The 17,340-nt window shown below is 38.2% G+C and overlaps 1 long non-coding RNA gene across 1 annotated transcript in view; it reads left to right on the top strand.

Moving 5' to 3' along the window:
* The first annotated feature begins 2,342 nt into the window (after positions 1 to 2,342).
* LOC120638428 overlaps positions 2,343 to 17,340 on the top strand; it is a 32,897-nt gene continuing 17,899 nt past the window's right edge. Inside the window, exons 1-3 of the long non-coding RNA XR_005660086.1 lie at positions 2,343 to 2,843; positions 9,594 to 9,718; positions 17,154 to 17,278. This is a non-coding gene — a long non-coding RNA (uncharacterized LOC120638428). The remainder of the gene's footprint in view (positions 2,844 to 9,593; positions 9,719 to 17,153; positions 17,279 to 17,340) is intronic.

Raw genomic sequence — 17,340 nt, 5'->3', positions numbered from 1 at the left:
TTTTAAAGTAGACAACGTGGGTTCTCAACTGAAAGTTCCATTTCATCAATAAAAATATAAATTTCTGACTTTGGGCAAATCTATAAGAACTAGAAGATATTTATTGTTTTCTAGGCTTTATTCGTAAACATGACTTTATTTCGTACTGGCATTAGCAATTTTATGAAAAGGGGTCTTTTCCCACTCACCCACAAGAATGCGTATTTTATTAATATGAATATTAGGAGGCACATACAAGATATAATTAATCTCACTGAAGTGCAGTGTTTGCCCAGTAATTGAAACATTTTAGTTAATTTCATTATTCTACTTTAAGTGATTGAATAAATCAAAAATGAATTTGTTTAGAGAGAACTATATGTAATTTTGTTGCTGATAAAATTAGGGTAGGATTGAAAAGGAAACAATTATGAATAGCCAGGGCACAAATAATGCCTGGTCATTCTGAATGTTCTTGCTCCCAATAATTTGCCATAATGTTGGCATTATGCCAACAGATGTAAGGGAGAAAACTCTCCACTATTTCCTGGATTCTCAACTTTAGCCCTGTGCACACTAGCAAGGGAGAGTTTGTATGTCACACCTGAAAGTATATTACTCATAGTTATAAACTGAGTGCAGTATACAATTAGAAAGTAATAGTAATAATATTTATTAAATGCTTACTGTATACTAAGCACTGAGGAAGAATAGACAGGTGGAAATCAGACATCAATCAATCATATTTATAGAGGTCTTAATATGTGCAGAGCACTATACAAAGTGGTTGGGAGAATACAGTACAACAGAAGTGGCAGAAACGTTCCCTGCCCACAACGTGCATACAGTCTAGAGGGGAAAGCAGACATTAATATAAATGAATTAATTATGGATATGCACATAAGTGCTGTAGGGATGTTGGAGGGGTTACTTGCATGTGGCGAAGAACCTAGCTTCCACCCATGAACACTTCCCATTCAGAAAGAATTCACTTATGCGTTACTCGCATGCTGGAGAAGTTCTTGGCCATTGTGTAGCTCTTGTCTGTTAATCCTTCCCATTTGGGAGGAATTCATTTATGTTTTACACATACTTGGTGAAGCTTCCTTGCTTTCAGCCCCACGAGAGTTGAGCAGGATGTTCATCTGTCCCATAGACCATAACCACAGCCGGCGCTGCAAGTCTCGATCCACTGGCCAGAATCAGAAGCAGTAGGTATTTATTAACTGTACTTTTCAGCTGTTCAGGCTTCTGGTTTCTGATGGTCCGACTTCCTTCCCCCTTTCCCCCACCAACTCCTCCATACTTCATTTAGTTGTCACAGGGGTGAGGGATACCTTCTTACACATTCCTGGCCTGGTGTGTACTGTGGCTTCAGTCACAGGGGAGATGTATCGCCCCATGCTTCTGTGTTATGTTTGGCTAGCTTGAGTAATCATAAGATAACATTTTAACCAGAAGCAGCATGGCTTAATGACAAGAACCCGGGATTGGGAGTCAGAGGTCATGGGTTCTAATACAGGCTTTGTCACTTCACCTGCTGTGTGACTTTGGGCAAGTCACTTAACTTTTCTGTGTCTCAGTTCTCTCATCTGTAAAATGAGGATTAAGACTGTGAGCCTCACCTGAGACAACCAGATTACCTTGTATCTATACCAGTGCTTAGAACAGTGCTTGGCACATAGTAAGCACTTAACAAATGCCATCTTTTATTTTTTTTTTTAATTCACCTTGGAACACTAACCCAGTTTTAGTACAGTGCCTCTCTCATAGTAAGTGATTTACAAATACCACTGAAAAGTAAAAAGTCGCCACAGTAACTGCTGCAGCAGCAGTCTCCACAAGCTTCCTGAGGTTTTGTGGAGAAGGGACAACAATAATAATAATAATAATGTTGGTATTTGTTAAGTGCTTACTATATGCCAAGCACTGTTCTAAGCTCTGGGATAGATAGAGGGTAATCAGATTGTCCCACATAGGACTCATAGTCTTCATTCCCATTTTCCAGATGAGGTAACAGGCACAGAGAAGTTTAGTGACTTGCCCAAGATTACACAGCTGACAAGCAGCAGAGTCAGGATTAAAACCCATGACCCGTGACTCCCAAGCTGGTGCTCTTTCCACTAAGCCACACTGCTTCTCTATGTCTGTTCTGCTCATTCCCTCAAGGATGGCACAGGGCAGGTTGGGATGGATGCTTCTTGCTGGCGTAGATTTGAGGTTATCTGGGATCCTGTGGAGTCAGCATGGACGTCCAGTTAAGGATGATCCGAAGGACTCTTCATGTCAGTCATAATGGGAAAGTTCCCAAGGGATTTATGTGGTCATCTGGTGGAATGTTAGACAATGATAAGAGTATGATTTAGGGAGGAGCAGGTGCGGAGACAGTGAAATTGTAAAATCTGATGGAGTTCCTTGAAGTCAATATAAGTTAATTTTGTTTGATAGGCAGTGACTAGGCATTTTGAGAAGTTTGAAAAGTTTCCAGAAAGGGATTTGGGCAGTAGCATAGAATACAGACTGAAGGTTGAAGATGCTGGAGGCAGAGAGACCAGTGAGGAGACTTAAATGTTTCACTGTGATATAATGACAGATTGACCTATTTGGGTTGGAAACAAAGGACAGATCCAGGAATCATTTTAGGAAAAGAAGCAATAGGATTTAGCAATTGATTGAATGTAAGAGATGAAAGAAATTTGTTGAGCCTGTTACTAAGATTGCTGCCTTTTGGAACAGGGAGGGAGAATAGCAGTGTCACCAACAGAGATGAGGAAGTTGGAAGTGGAAGAGGATTTACAAGGATGAGAATTGCCATTTGCACACTGAGTTTGGCCATGTCAGTGTACCATTTCAAGATCAGCCTTGTGAGTACTGGACTTTGGGACATAGAAGAATGGTTTAAATAATAAATTGGAAAGGGGAGTAAAACATTATGGAATTGCCCAACATAACTAAGATTACCTATCTATTCCTGAGGGAAACTTCCAGTAGATAGTATGTTCCTAATGGCAGGGATAGTGTCTACAGGGTTACACACACAACAAATGTTTGAAAATACAACTGATTGACTCTCTGGGCTTCTGGGTGGCCTTGGGACTGCCAAAACATTTATCGAACCAGACCTCTAGACATCCATATTGTTATGTAGGCCCTTTTGCCCAACACAGGAATGGTGTACAAGGCAGTAATAGCATGCCTTAAGTCAAAAGTTCCTCATTCCATTCAAATATAGAATGTCAGCTCCAAAAGAATTATCCCCAGAAAATAATCTACCTGGGTAACTTCACATGCACACTATTGAAAAACAAATCACAGTTTTAAGAAAAGCATTACATGTCTGCATTTAGATTTAGTTTGCTGTGCTTTAAATCAAGCCAGTAGAGCATGATATCAAAACATTTATAGCATCTTTTTTGACAGCTGCCTCAGTGACAAAACTTTGTCTTTGAACTAGATATTGTCATCCTTTTACCAGGGAGAAATAACATAACATGGGACCTTGTCTCATGCAGGACAATTTGCCTCCAATGTAGATAACTGCATTCTTATAAATTTGAAATGGATATAGCCATATTGATAACTATAGATGTTTAATATAGATTTAGAGCTTATATTTTTGGATTTTGTTTTTTCCCTTTCCTCTGTTCTTTTTTCATTTCCCCCAGTGCCCTACTTGGTGCCTGCTATTCTTGAAAACCTTTTTATCCAACACTGAGAAAGTGCTCTGGGGGAATTAATTTAATCTTACCTATCTATGCCTCAGCTACTGATTCTTGTATTTTTAAATATTCTTATTGAAGGTAATTTATTTATCTTTTCTTTGTGAATGTCTTCATCTATATTGTGAGTTCCCTGTGGGACTAAAACTGTTTCAGAATAATACATATTCTATTCACTCAACACAAGTAGTTAGTCATTATAATCCACAATTTAACCAAATAAACAATCTCTGAACTGCACTCATATTTTTGAAGAGAGGTGATGCTTCCTGTTGTTCTGTAAGAATGGACATTTATATAGAAGAAATATATAAAATGTAAAACATTATGGAGCCTCACATGTGGCTTCAAGGCTTTCAACAAACCTTTCTCAGTTTACATGTCAGCACTCCCCTGCTCATTTTCTTCAAGTTCCTAGTACTTGAAGTCAACACCCCCAAGTAATCTCCAACACTTGTGCAATTATTTATATCATCGTAAGCCTGGTTTCATGATTGCTATTCAGTTGTGCATTCAATTACTAACTTTGACTACTCTCCAATCAGATACCTGGCCAGGACTGTAGGCTCTAGACTCTAGACTGTAAGCACATTGTGAGCAGTGAATGTGTGTGTTTATTGTTATATTGTACTCTCCCAAGTGCTTAGTACAGTGCTTTGACACAGTAAGCACTCAATAAATATGATTGACTGACTGACAGGAAGGAGGGATTGTGCTACAGAGTCCAGGGTGCCTGGTGGCTGGCAGATAAAGATAGAGTCAGACAGATAGCAGCAAGGTAACCAGGCTAAATGGAGTTCAGAGCTGTAATCTAGGTGTAGGAATGTGAAGAGCTGGGGAGGCAGAAAAGCTCCTAGTACTAATAGATGGGGATAGATTGAGGAGAGAACTCCACAGAGTTCTTTTCAATTTCCTGTTAGGTCAGTCATCTTTATAGCAGCAGGAAAATAGCAAATGACCTGCATTCAGTCTAGGGGAAAGCAGCATCCCAAGTTCAATGTTTTGCAGTACACCCACATTTTAAGGGAATACATTAAATATAGGTCCTGGGATATGGCACTGTTAAGTCTTTTTCTCTTGTTTTTCCTGTGCAAATGTTTAAATCACCAGTTGTGGTACTACTGATGGGCTCATATTAATTGGGTGAAGCAGCAAGTTTTAGGAACATGTTTCTAGTCCCTTTCTGCAATCGCCTAAATATGGTAGCTCTGATATTCAGGGAACTGCTGAACAGCGACCAAACAACAAATATCCTGAAACACAGATACATCCTAAAACCATCAAGAGAACAGGAGGCCTGCTAGGAGAGACATTCTCAATTAACCAAATTAAAGCCAGATGAAATATCAATTAAAACCTCTCAACAGCGGCACCTCATATCTGACACACAGTGAAAATATGAAGCCTATCTATTTACAAGTTATGAATACTTATACAGTAACACCCATCCCCTACACTAGGTATCAGAAAGGGTTAACTTCATTTCCCCAGTCAACAAAACATCACTTTCTAGATCATCTCTGTCCTCTGTTCTAGCTTATGTTGTCTCTTTTCTTAGGTTCTCTGAACCTTATTTTTTACGATGATAATTTTGATATTTATTAAGTGCTAAATGCTGGGGTAGACTTAAGATCATCCGATTGGAAACAGTCCCTGACCTACTTGGGATTCATCGTCTATGATATTTTATTCTCATTTTACAGAAGAGGTAACTATGGCCCAGAGAAGTTTAGTGACTTGCTCAAGGCCACACAGCTCTCTCTCTCTGTTTGAAGTTGCCTTATCTCAATTCCTTTCTATTATCCACTACTGTTTGCTAATTAATTAGCAACCTTGATTTTTCACTAATAATTAAGGACTAGAATAATATTTTTTGATCCCTATGTAGACAAACACAGAAAGGAATCTTTAATGAGCAAAAGATTTTACCAAAGTTACACTACTATTCTTAAAGCTACTTTTAAATTGTTTTGATTTATAATTTTTAAAATAAAGAGCACACAATAGAGTCACTTGAATAGTATATGTTCTTCATTTTGCCTGAAATCAAATGAACACATTTAACTCTTTCCTACTATTAAGTTGAAGCATTGCTTGCTCTTTCTAGATAACATTTGGCAATATCACCTTCAAACATAAGGCCTGGAGTTAAAAAACCTGGGTTTTAGTCCAGCTTTTTATTAATACAATTAACCTTTTACTCCTTCTGTTCCCTCTTACGTAAAATGAGAAAATAATATCTGAACTTCTACATAGAAATGTCGTAGGAAAAAATGAGATAATACTCATGTACGTAGTTCCCTGAATATCAGCGCAACCATATTTAGGTGAATGTAGAAAGGGACTAGAAACATTTCCCTAAAAAGTCATGAGAAAAAAAATAAGTATTCTATATAAATTCAAATTGATATATATGAGTTCATGTCCCAAGTTAGGAACAAGTGAGAGGATACTTTCGATTGCTCAAGTACTAAAAATTTCCTATCTGAAATTGTTTAGACTGTTCTTCATTAAGGTTACATCTTCTGAACGAAAACATTTTTTACTTGAATTTTAAATGCTCTTTGTAGCAGCAGTTCTTTCATTTTACCTTGAAAAAGTATTGCCTTTTGAAAAGCTGGTATGACAAAGGTCCACTACTGAAGGCACTTAGAAATAATGTATTTAGTGCTAGCTATTTTGTAATCGATCAGAATCACTTTGTAATGCAATTCCCACCTTGGTAATTATCAAGCCACATTCATATGCAATTATGTCATCTAAACCAAGTGAATTGAATACTATAAATGGTGGATGTACTGTTTACCAGAAAAGGAATTCTTCAAAGTCTAATACCTTCTTCGGGAATTATTAAGTATGCTTCAAATTAAATTACAGTCTAACCCAATAACGATGGAAAAAAAACATATCTCTAAATGTAATTGGATTGTTTAGAATGGTAGTTTAGGAATTTTGGATGCTTTCTTAGGTTAGCGTTTCCATGCCAGTGGAAGTTTTATTCATGGAAAGGTACAAAACTAGGATCCAGAATATTATCATCCTCGTACTTGAATTTGTACCTTTTATTGACCTCACCCTCATCCCCACAACACAGTGTACATATCTGTAAATTATTTCATGTCTGTCTCCCTCTCTAGACCCTAGGTTCCTTGTGGCAGGGAACATTTCTACCAAATCTACTATATTGTACTACCCCAAGCACTTAGTACAGTGCTCTGCTCACAGTAAACTCTCCATAAATATGATTGATGGATTGATTGATTGATGGGTGTGTGTTCTACTCCTGTTCTCCACTTGATCGCTATGTGATTTGACAAGTCACTAATTTCTCTATGCCTAAGTTTCTTCACCTATAAAATGGAGATTAAATACCTGTTCTCCTTCTACCTTGTAACGTGAGCCCATGTAGGACAAGTTCCTTGTCTTATCTCATAAGCACTTAATACAGCACTTGGCACATATTAAGAATTTACAAATTTACAAAAATACCAATTTTTAATTGTCTAGGCTGCTTTTTTTATTGTACACTCCATTAATTTTCATTTAAGTGTATTTTAAAAGTAGGTAAATACACAAATATATAATAAAATTGTAATTATATGCATTGTGTATGTTAAAAATGAAACGTGGTCACAGATCCAGGCTGTACATTTATTGCTAATTAAAGTTGATATACTGAACTCATACCATGAAGTTGCATTTTTATGCTTGCATTCTTTTCAAACTTAATTTTTATTACTTTTAAAGAAGATAAATAATCTGTCAATGCATTCAAATTTTAATTATGTCTCTACACACTATATATAATATATAGAGACTAGAGTAAGAAAAAAGCACAAGGAAAAATAAGGGGGGAAGAAGAAAGTTATAAAGGTGCATTATTGGTAAGGGGAAAGACAAAGAGGAATATGAAGGAAAATAAATTGTATTCCCTGTCAATAGGGAAGATAAATCAATCCCTGGATAAAGCCCCTTTTCTTTTACCCCACTCCCTTCTACATCACCCTGTCTTGCTCCCTTTATTCTTCCCCATTCCCCACCATAATGTACTTATACACATATTTGTAATTTATTTTATTTATATTAATATCTGTCTCTCTTCCTCTAGACTGTAAGCTCGTTGAGGGCAGGGATCATATCCGTGCATTGTTGTATTCTCCCAAGTGTTTAGTACAGTGCTCTGCACACAATAAGCATTCAATAAATATGAATGAATGAATGAATGAATGAATGAACATGAAGCTCACAGTCTTAATCCCCATTTTACAGATGAGGTAACTGAGGAACAGAGAACCCAGGTCCTTCTGGTTCCCAGGCCTGTGATCTATCCACTAGACAAGTCAGAAGGAACTGGAGTTTAATCTCAGCTCTGCCACATATCTGCTATGTGACCTTTGTCAAGTCACTTAACTTCTCTGGGCCTCAGTTACCCCATCTGTAAAATGTGGATTAAGAGTGTGAGCCTCATGTAGGACAGACAGTTCCTCTCTGACAGATGATTACTGTCCCCACTCAAAGCCTTACTGAAGGCACAAGCCCTTCACAAGGGCTTCCCTGTGTAAGCCGCCATTTCCTTTTCTCCCAGTCTCTTCAGCATCACCCGGACTTGTTCCTTTTGTTTGTCCTTCCTCCCAGCACCTCAACACTAATGTCCATATCTGTAATTTATTTATTTATGTTAATGTCTGTCATTAATGTGGACATGGAATGAATCTGTTTATTGTCATAGTGTACTCTCCCAAGCATTTAGTACAGTGCTCTGCACACCATAAGTGCTCAATAAATGTGATTAAATGAATGAATGAAGGACAAGAGACTGTGTCCAACCTGATTAACTTGTATCTATCCTTTGCTTACAACAGTGCTTGGCACAGCGCTTAACAAGTACTATTATTATAATAGTGGCTCTTTTTAATAGTTTAAATAATAATAATGATATAATAATAATAATAATAATGTTGGTATTTGTCAAGTGATTACTATGTGCAGAGCACTGTTCTAAGCTCCGGGGGAGACACAGAGTAATCAGTTTGTCCCATGTGAAGCTCACAGTTTTAATCCCCATTTTCCAGATGCGGTAACTGAGGCACAGAGAAGTGAAGTGACTTGCCCACAGTCACACAGCTGCCAAGTGGTAGAGTCAGGATTTGAACCCATGACCTATGACTCCCAAGACCAGGCTCTTTCCACTGAGCTACGCTGCTTCTCTGCAAGCACTTATTATGTTCCCCCTATTATTTTAAGTGCTGGGGCAGGTTCAACACAATTAGGTTGAGTGAAGCCCTGTCCTATTTGCGGTTCACCATCTAAGAAGGGAAGAGAATAAGAATTCAATCCTTAATTTACAAATGAGGAAACTGAGGCACAGAAAATTAAATGATCTGCCTGAAGTCACACAGCAAGCAAGTGTTGGAGCCTGAATTGGTACCAGGTTACCTGATCCTAAGCCTGCACTCTTTCCTCTAAGCCATGCTACTTCTAAGAAGTAAGGAAATTGACAGAATTCAGTGTTGTAAAACCAGAAATATTTGAACTGAATTTTATTTCCATACTGCTTGAATACTGTTTGATTTATCACGTCAGATCAACAGAGGTTACATAAAACAGGATGTTGAAGTATTTATTGAAAGATCCACACAGCACTTTGGATGAGAGATTTTCACAAACCCTCTGAGGCAGAGAAGATAAGGAATCATTTCATCAATATTCTTGAAGAGGAACCAAGCAAAATGAGTTTCAGAGATTCCCTCAGGTCTCACAATTTTGACAGACTGGATTTATAATCTGAATAACTTTGCCCAATAATTAAGAATTAATTATTGCCACTTGATTTTTTTAATGTGTTTAATGTTTGTCATTAAAAAGTAGGTACACTGATATTCTCTTTGGTTCCAGGTGTCCTGCTGGATTTTCTGGATATTTTTATGAAAAAGATACAAATGAATGTATTTCATTACCTTGTCTTCATGGTGCAACCTGTGAAGAGCATGCCAGTGGGTTCATTTGCAAATGTCAGAAAGGTAATTAACTAGGATACTTTATCAGACATACTATCTTGAGTTGAAGTAAATGATAGTTGTATAATAAAAGCCATTTTTGCCAAAAATATAATTTATTAAATTAAAATTAAGGATTAACTTGCATTTTCATCCTATGAAAATGATAATATTTTTGTCCTTTGTCCTTATATTTAGAACTATGTTTTTTTAAACTTCATATGGGCAGAGAATGTGTCTGTTTGTTACATTGTACTCTCCCAAGTACAGTGCTCTACACACAGAAGGCACTCAATAAATGTGATTGAATGAGTACTAAATATGCTCTTTGCACTCTTATCCTGTAACATTACATATGTATTGTAGTTTGTCTAAATGTATAGTTATTCTTTTTTTTTTTTTTTTAAGAATCAGACAGATATTTCACTGCTGTCCATGTGAGTGTGACTGAAAAGACTCTGAGTGGAGCACTGTGCTAGGCACTTATGAGCATTTAAGAAAAGTAATAATTGTGGGATTGGTCAAGTGCTTACCATGTGCTAAGCATGGATGTCATCAACTCAATAAATACAATTTCTTTCTAAATTCAAGGAATGTATAAACTACGGAGAAGATAGATGCAGATTATGTACAATGCAGGGTGAAAAATAATAGAAATATGGATTCATCTGTTAATAACCTCCTATGGCTCTTCCTCATCCTCTGATTTCAGATCAGTTTATACCTCCGTAATGCTAAAATATTTGCTTTAGATCTAACCATTCCTTTCAGATTTCACTTCAAATTTTCTTTCATTCATTCAATCATATTTATTGAACGCTTACTGTGTGCAGAGCACTTTACAAAACACTTGGGAGAGTACAATAGAAAAATAAACAGACACATTCTCTGACGACCACGAGCTCACAGTCTAAAGGGGAAGACAGATTTTAATACAAAAAAATTACAGATATAATAAGTAAAATTTGAAATATTCTGACCATTTCTGTCCAATTCTTTGAACAGCTGGATACACTTTCTGTCTCCACTTCTAAGCCTTACCTTATCCATTTGAAATTTAACCATTCCTGCCTTAACTCTGCCCTCTCCCCCACCAGGCAAAACTTCTTTTCTTCCCTCATTGACACCATTTCCTCTTCACCCAAATGGCTATCTTACTGGTACAGGCTCTCATAATATCCCAGCTGGATTATTGTGTCAGCCTTCTCTCTGATCTCCCTTCCTCCTGTCTCTCCCCGCTCCATCATTCCGCTGCCTGGCTCATCTTCCTGCAGAAACACTCTGGGCATGTCACTCCCCTTCTTAAAAACCTCCAGTGGTTGCCTATAAACCTCTGCATGAAACAAAAACTTCTGACTCTAGGCTTCAAGGCTCTCCATCACCTTGCCCACTCCTACCTCTCCTCCCTTCTCTCTTCCTACTGACCACCCCGCATGCTCCGCTCCTCTACCACCCACTTCCTCACTGTCCCCTGTTCTCGCCTATCCCACCGTCGACCCCTGGCCCACATCCTCCCGCTGTCCTGGAATGCCCTCCCTCTTCACCTCCACCAAACTAACTTTCTTCCCCTCTTCAAAGCCTTACTGAGCGCTCACCTCCTCCAAGAGGCCTTCCCAGACTGAGCTTCCCCTTTTTCCTCTGCTCCCTCTGCTGCCTCTGTGCCCCCTCTTCACCTCTCCTCAGCTAAGCCCCCTTTCCCCCCTTTCCCTCTGCTCCTCCCCCTCTCCCTTCTCCTCCCCTCAGCACTGTGCTCATCTGCTCATTTGTGTATATTTTTATTACCCTATTTATTTTGTTAATGAGATGTACATCCCCTTGATTCTATTTATTGCTATTGTTTTTGTCTTTCTGTCTCTCCCGATTAAACTGTAATCCCATCAATGGGCAGGGATTGTCTCTATCTGTTGCCGAATTGTACATTCCCAGCGCTTAGTACAGTGCTCTGCACATAGTAAGCGCTCAATAAATATTATTGAATGAATGAATGAATAAACCTTTTAAATCCATATTTTTCACCCTTCAATCTACTCAAAATGCATTCTCCAATATCACTCCTTAACTCTCATTACTTCATAAATTTTAGCAAAAAAAAAGAGCCACTCCTTTCTTAATAGCAGAATGCCATGCTGGCCTATTCATTATATTTATTAATTGATATCAATTAAGATTATGAATGCTCTATTAGCAAGCATTTTAACATTTATTTTGCCTCTACGCTGTGCAATAAACTGAACTCAGGACTAGTATTTGATTAATTTCAGAGATGGTGCCTGTGTACTTCTGGAACTAACATCCATTCTCTGGTAACACTTTTTTTCTTCATTTTTCATATAATGCATCCTATCTTTTCTTCCCATAAACTGAAAGTAATCAATTCCTTTAGTTCATTTCTATTGATCCTTTTGATCTTTTTCTCTATGTGGTCTGTCCCACTTTTCTTATAGTTTTTATTATTGAATGGAGTTGTTTGTTTTTAATAGCTCAGAGTCAGTGACATAAGGCTACAGAGAGCAAAAGGGTCATCAGGGAGTGCTTGCGGTCTCTGTAGTATGAACCAACATTATATCTATCTAGATACCTAGATATGTATTAATCAAGGAAACCCTTTCCAAGTTTGGGTAGTAAAAATTCAATAGAAAGATTTGAAGACAAAGAATAATAAGGCTCATAGCTGAAAGTAATAAAACTGTTCAAATGGTGGTGATATTTCTCTTTTTGTTAAATGAGCACTTATATTGTTGAAGATGGGTTTATAGTCAATGGTATTCTAAGCTTCAAGAGAGGTTTCTGTGCATTCAAAATAACATTCCTTAACTTTTTCAAGACTTTGGAGAATAGGTGGTACCACTTGCATTTTAGCAGAGACCATGCACAAATAGGGCTATTCTTCAAATAGAGCACTGGAGCTACCATTGAATTGCCTGCCTGCAAATGTGTTGCATTTTTGAATGAGTTGATGCTTTTCTTGTCATCCTCCTTTCATTCATTCATTCATTCATTCAGTCGCAAATATTGAGTGCTTACTGTGTGAAGAGCACTGTACTAAGTGTTTGGAAAGTACAATATGGCAACAGATAGAGACAATCCCTACCCAACAACAGGCTCACACCTTAGAAAACTCAGCATCCACATTCTGATCCTGCAGACGCCCATCCAGTTTCTCACTTCTTCACTTCTTGATAATACTGAACTTCAAATATTGCCCTATATCCACTCACTCATTCATTCATTCAATTATATTTATTGAGTGCTTACTGTATATAGAGCGCTGTACTCACTGCTTGGAAAGTACAGTTAATCAGCAAATAGAGACAATCCCTGCCAACAACAGGCTCACAGTCTAGAAGGGGAAAGACAGACATCAAAACAAGTAAACAGGCATCAATAGCATCAGTATAAATAAATAGAATTATATATCTATATACATCATTAATATAAACAAATAGAATGATAAATGTATACATATATACACAAGTCCTGGGGGGGGAGGGTGGTAGAGCAAAAGGAGTGAGTCAGGGTTTTGGAGAGGGGGGGAACAGAGGAAAAGTGGGGGAAAAGGAGGTCTGGGAAGGCCTCCTGGAGGAGGTGAGCCTTCAGTAGGGCTTTGAAGGGGGTAAGTGTGATTGGCAGATTTGAGGAGGGCATTCCAGACCAGAGGTAGGATGTGGGCAAGGGGTCGACGGCAGGACAGGAGAGAACGAGGCACAGTGAGAAGATTAGCACCAGAGGAGGGGAGTGTGTGGTCTGGGATGTAGGAGAGAAGGGAGGTGAGGTAGGAGGGGGTAAAGTGATGAAGAGTTTTGAAGACAATAGTGAGGAGTTTTTGCTTGATATGGAGCTTAATAGGCAACCACTGGAGATTTTTGAGGAGTGGGTGAAATGCCCAGAACGTTTCTGTAAATAGACAATCTGGGCAGCAGAGTGAAGTATGGACTGAAGTGGGGAGAGACAGGAGTTTGGGAGATCAGAAATGATGCTGATGAAGTAATCCAGTCAGGATATGAGTTCTCCCATCTCAGCATAAATTCTACCCTTGACACTTCCAAACATGCTTTTGGATAGCAGCAGATGTAGAAATAGCATGAATAAATTGTTCACGGGGTTCAGTGCTGTATACTAAGTCAATATCAGCACATCCTCCCATTGTCTCAAACCCATAACTTCGGCATTATTATTGAATCATTTCACTTGAGCAGCTTGTCTCAGTGGAAAGAGCCCGGGCTTGGGAGTCAGAGGTCATGGGTTTGAATCCCAGGAGGTCGTGGGTTCGAATTCAGGCTCTGCCACTTGTCAGCAGGGTGACTGTGGGCAAGTCACTTAACTCCTCTGTCCCTCAGGTACCTCATCTGTAAAATGGGGATTAAGACTATGAGCCTCACATGGGGCAACCTGATTACCCTGTATCTACCCCAGTACTTAGAACAATGGTCTGCACATAGTAAGCACTTAATAAATGCAAAATTTTTTTTCCATATAATGTCACTCACCAAATCCTCCTAGCTCATTTTTCATCATATCTCCAGAATCTGCCCCTTCCTCACCATCTAAACTCCTACAACGTGGTCCAAGAATTTAACAAATCCCACTTTGACAACTGAATCAACTTTGTCATTGATCTCCTTGCCTCCAAACTCTCTCTTATCCAGAACATAGTTCGTTCATGCCTAGATTATTATTTTAAAACATTGGTTTGTTCAAGTCCCCACTCCCCAAGAGTCTCCAACAATTTCCCATTGCACTAAACATCAAGTACAAGCACATCAAAGCTCTCCTGAAGTCACAGCTCTTCTAGGAAGACTTCCCTAATTATCCTCTCATCTCCTCACATTATTTCCCCAACCATACTACTATTTCAGTACTTCTGCATCACCTAAACACTTGGGTACTTATCCTCAATTTAAGAGAACATATGCACCTATCTTTAAACTCTGTTGCTTCCTCATATTTGTAATTCATTTTAGTACCCTTTTCCCTACTAGAATGTAAATTCCTTGAAGGCAAAGATCATGCCTACTGTCTATATCATAGTATCCAAGCACTTAGTACATAGTACATTCTTTAAGATGCAGCATGGCTAAGTGGAAGGAGCACGGGCTTGGGAGTCAGAGGTCAGGGGTTCTAATCCCAGCTCCGCCACTTGTCATCTATGTGACTTTGGGCAAAGCAGTTAACTTCTCTGTGCCTCAGTAACCTCATCTGTAAAATGGGTATTAAGACTGTGAGACCCATGTGGGACAACCTGATTACCTTGTATCTCCCCCAGTGCTTAGAACAGTGCTTGGCACATAGTAAGTGCTTAACAAATACTATCATTATCATTATTATTGTAATCATTACTACATAGCTCTGTTCAGCAATTATAGGTGTAAAACAAGAAAATGACACATTTTCTGTCCACAAGGAGTATATACTCTACCAGAGTAGATAGACATAAAAATATTTACAAATAGGATAGTTAAAATAAATCCATAGAAAAATTGAGTAAATGTATATGCATAAATGCTGAGGAAAGGTACTTAGATACCAAAGCATGTTGTTTGGTTTATATGACTTGCAATGCAGGAAGTCAGGAAAGATTTGTTGGAAGAGATGGAATTTCCAGAAGGCTTTGAATATGGTGGGGATTGTAGTCTGTCAATTATGGGGAATGAAGTAGTTCCAAAGTGGTGGGCAAACTGTGAGTGAGGAGACTGTAAACAATCCCTACAATTTATCCATGCCTCAGTTTCCTCATCTGTAAAATGGTATTTCAATATCTCTTTTCCCTTCTACATAGACTGTAAGCCTATAGGGATGGTGTCTGACCCAGTTATCTTAGGTTTACCCCAACACTAACTACAGTGCTTGTCATTCAGTAAGCACTTAACAAATAATTTTTATTATTATTATCATCATCATCGTCATGATTATTATCATTACTCTGGCATTTTACCTCCATCCTGCTCACCCTTCTTTCCTCTCTAAATGTGTCCTCTTTCTGACCAAATATCAATCCATCTGAACTTCCTTTTCCTTTTGATGATTGATCAGTCTTTCTGCCTGGAAACTGTTTTCCCTTTTTTATTTTGAGGATATAGCACTATAAGTTTTTATTCAGTCTGTCAGAACTTCTTTTTGCCATCTCCATCCTTTTATTTCACAAATTCTTCAGAAAAGTTGCTGGAGCAGGATGATCTTTCAGAGATTATCAGTTCCCCTGGATCCTCTGCATTTACCAAATCTGCATTTCCCAACCTGGCTTACAGTCTTGTATTTCCTTCTAACTTTATGGAATTTCCACCTGGATCAGTCACCAAGAACATAGACTTCATTTATCATCAAAAGCCATTCTTCTTCTAACCTTTGCTTCATTATCGATTACACACCTGTTGTTGTTCTCTCACAAGCTTGTTGTAATGTTTATGTTCTTATTGATTCATGCCTCTCATTTGGCTTCTACATTCAGTCCATCTTAAATTATTTTGTCTTTTCTCAGTAATATTTCACATACATATCCACTTCTTGGTATACATCACTACATTCACAATCTTGATTCAAGTCTTAAATGTCTCCATTTGAAAGACTGTCATAGCATTCTTATTGGTCTCCCTGATTCAAGAGTCTTCCCACTTCACCTCTTGCATTCAGCATCATAAATTTCCTTTGTGTAGCTTCTATTAGAGCACAACTCTTCCATTCTCAGAAATCTTGATTGCTCTTTTTCCTCTGACACAGTACTAAAAACTTCTAACAAGTGTTTTTTACATGTTATTTTTTGTATATTTTTACTTTAAAAAATATTTATAGATATTAAAAACAATTATTGTGTAAATGCCTGCTTGTCTTCCTCATTAAATAAGTCACTCAAAAATGCATTTTCTCTTGTACTACTATAGAGTCCCTATGTGCCTTGGGCAATGTTCTGCACATAACTGACATTCTGCACATAACTGGATGCAAAAAGGTGGGAGGTTCTGCACCATAATATGGTGAATCCTGTAACCTTTTAACACCTTGTATATTTAGGAAATCTTACAAGTGCACTTGATAAAGCCCCATCCATCAAGTTGTCCAGATGATAGAAAATACAAATTGATGTTGTTGGAGAAGGTAATAGAACTTCCAGAAAAAAATAGTGAGATTTCCTACTACATCTTGGATACCACTTACTGAAACTGTGTAGAGAATATAATAATGTTGGTATTTGTAAGCACTTACTATGTGTGGAGCACTGTTCTAAGTGCTGGGGTAGATACAGGGTCATCATGTTGTCCCACATGACGCTCACAGTTAATCCCCATTTTACAGATGAGGGAAATGGCACACTTCTCTTTGGCACAGAGAAGTGAAGTGACTTGCCCACAGTCCCTCAGCTGACGCTTTCATAATGATGGCCTGAAGTCCCTTTGATATCTGCCTTTATGCTTTACTGAAGTTGTTCTACTTGCTATAACTCTATGTTGAATTTTTGTTATGGCAGGATGGGCAGGACTCCTTTGTGAAGAGGACATTGATGAATGCAGGTCCAACCCCTGTATCCATGGGATTTGTGTCCAGAGTGGGCCTGGCTTTGGTTATTCCTGCTTCTGTTCACCTGGATATGTGGTAAACTTATGCTTTTCTCTTATTTTTCCTGCAAGTCATTATTAAGTTCTGCAGCGAGCAGA

This window comes from Ornithorhynchus anatinus, chromosome 1 (assembly GCF_004115215.2).
Source record: "Ornithorhynchus anatinus isolate Pmale09 chromosome 1, mOrnAna1.pri.v4, whole genome shotgun sequence".
In the NCBI taxonomy this organism is placed as follows: domain Eukaryota; kingdom Metazoa; phylum Chordata; class Mammalia; order Monotremata; family Ornithorhynchidae; genus Ornithorhynchus; species Ornithorhynchus anatinus.
Note: the sequence above shows the minus strand (reverse complement) of the source record. Positions and strands in the feature narration are given on the sequence as shown.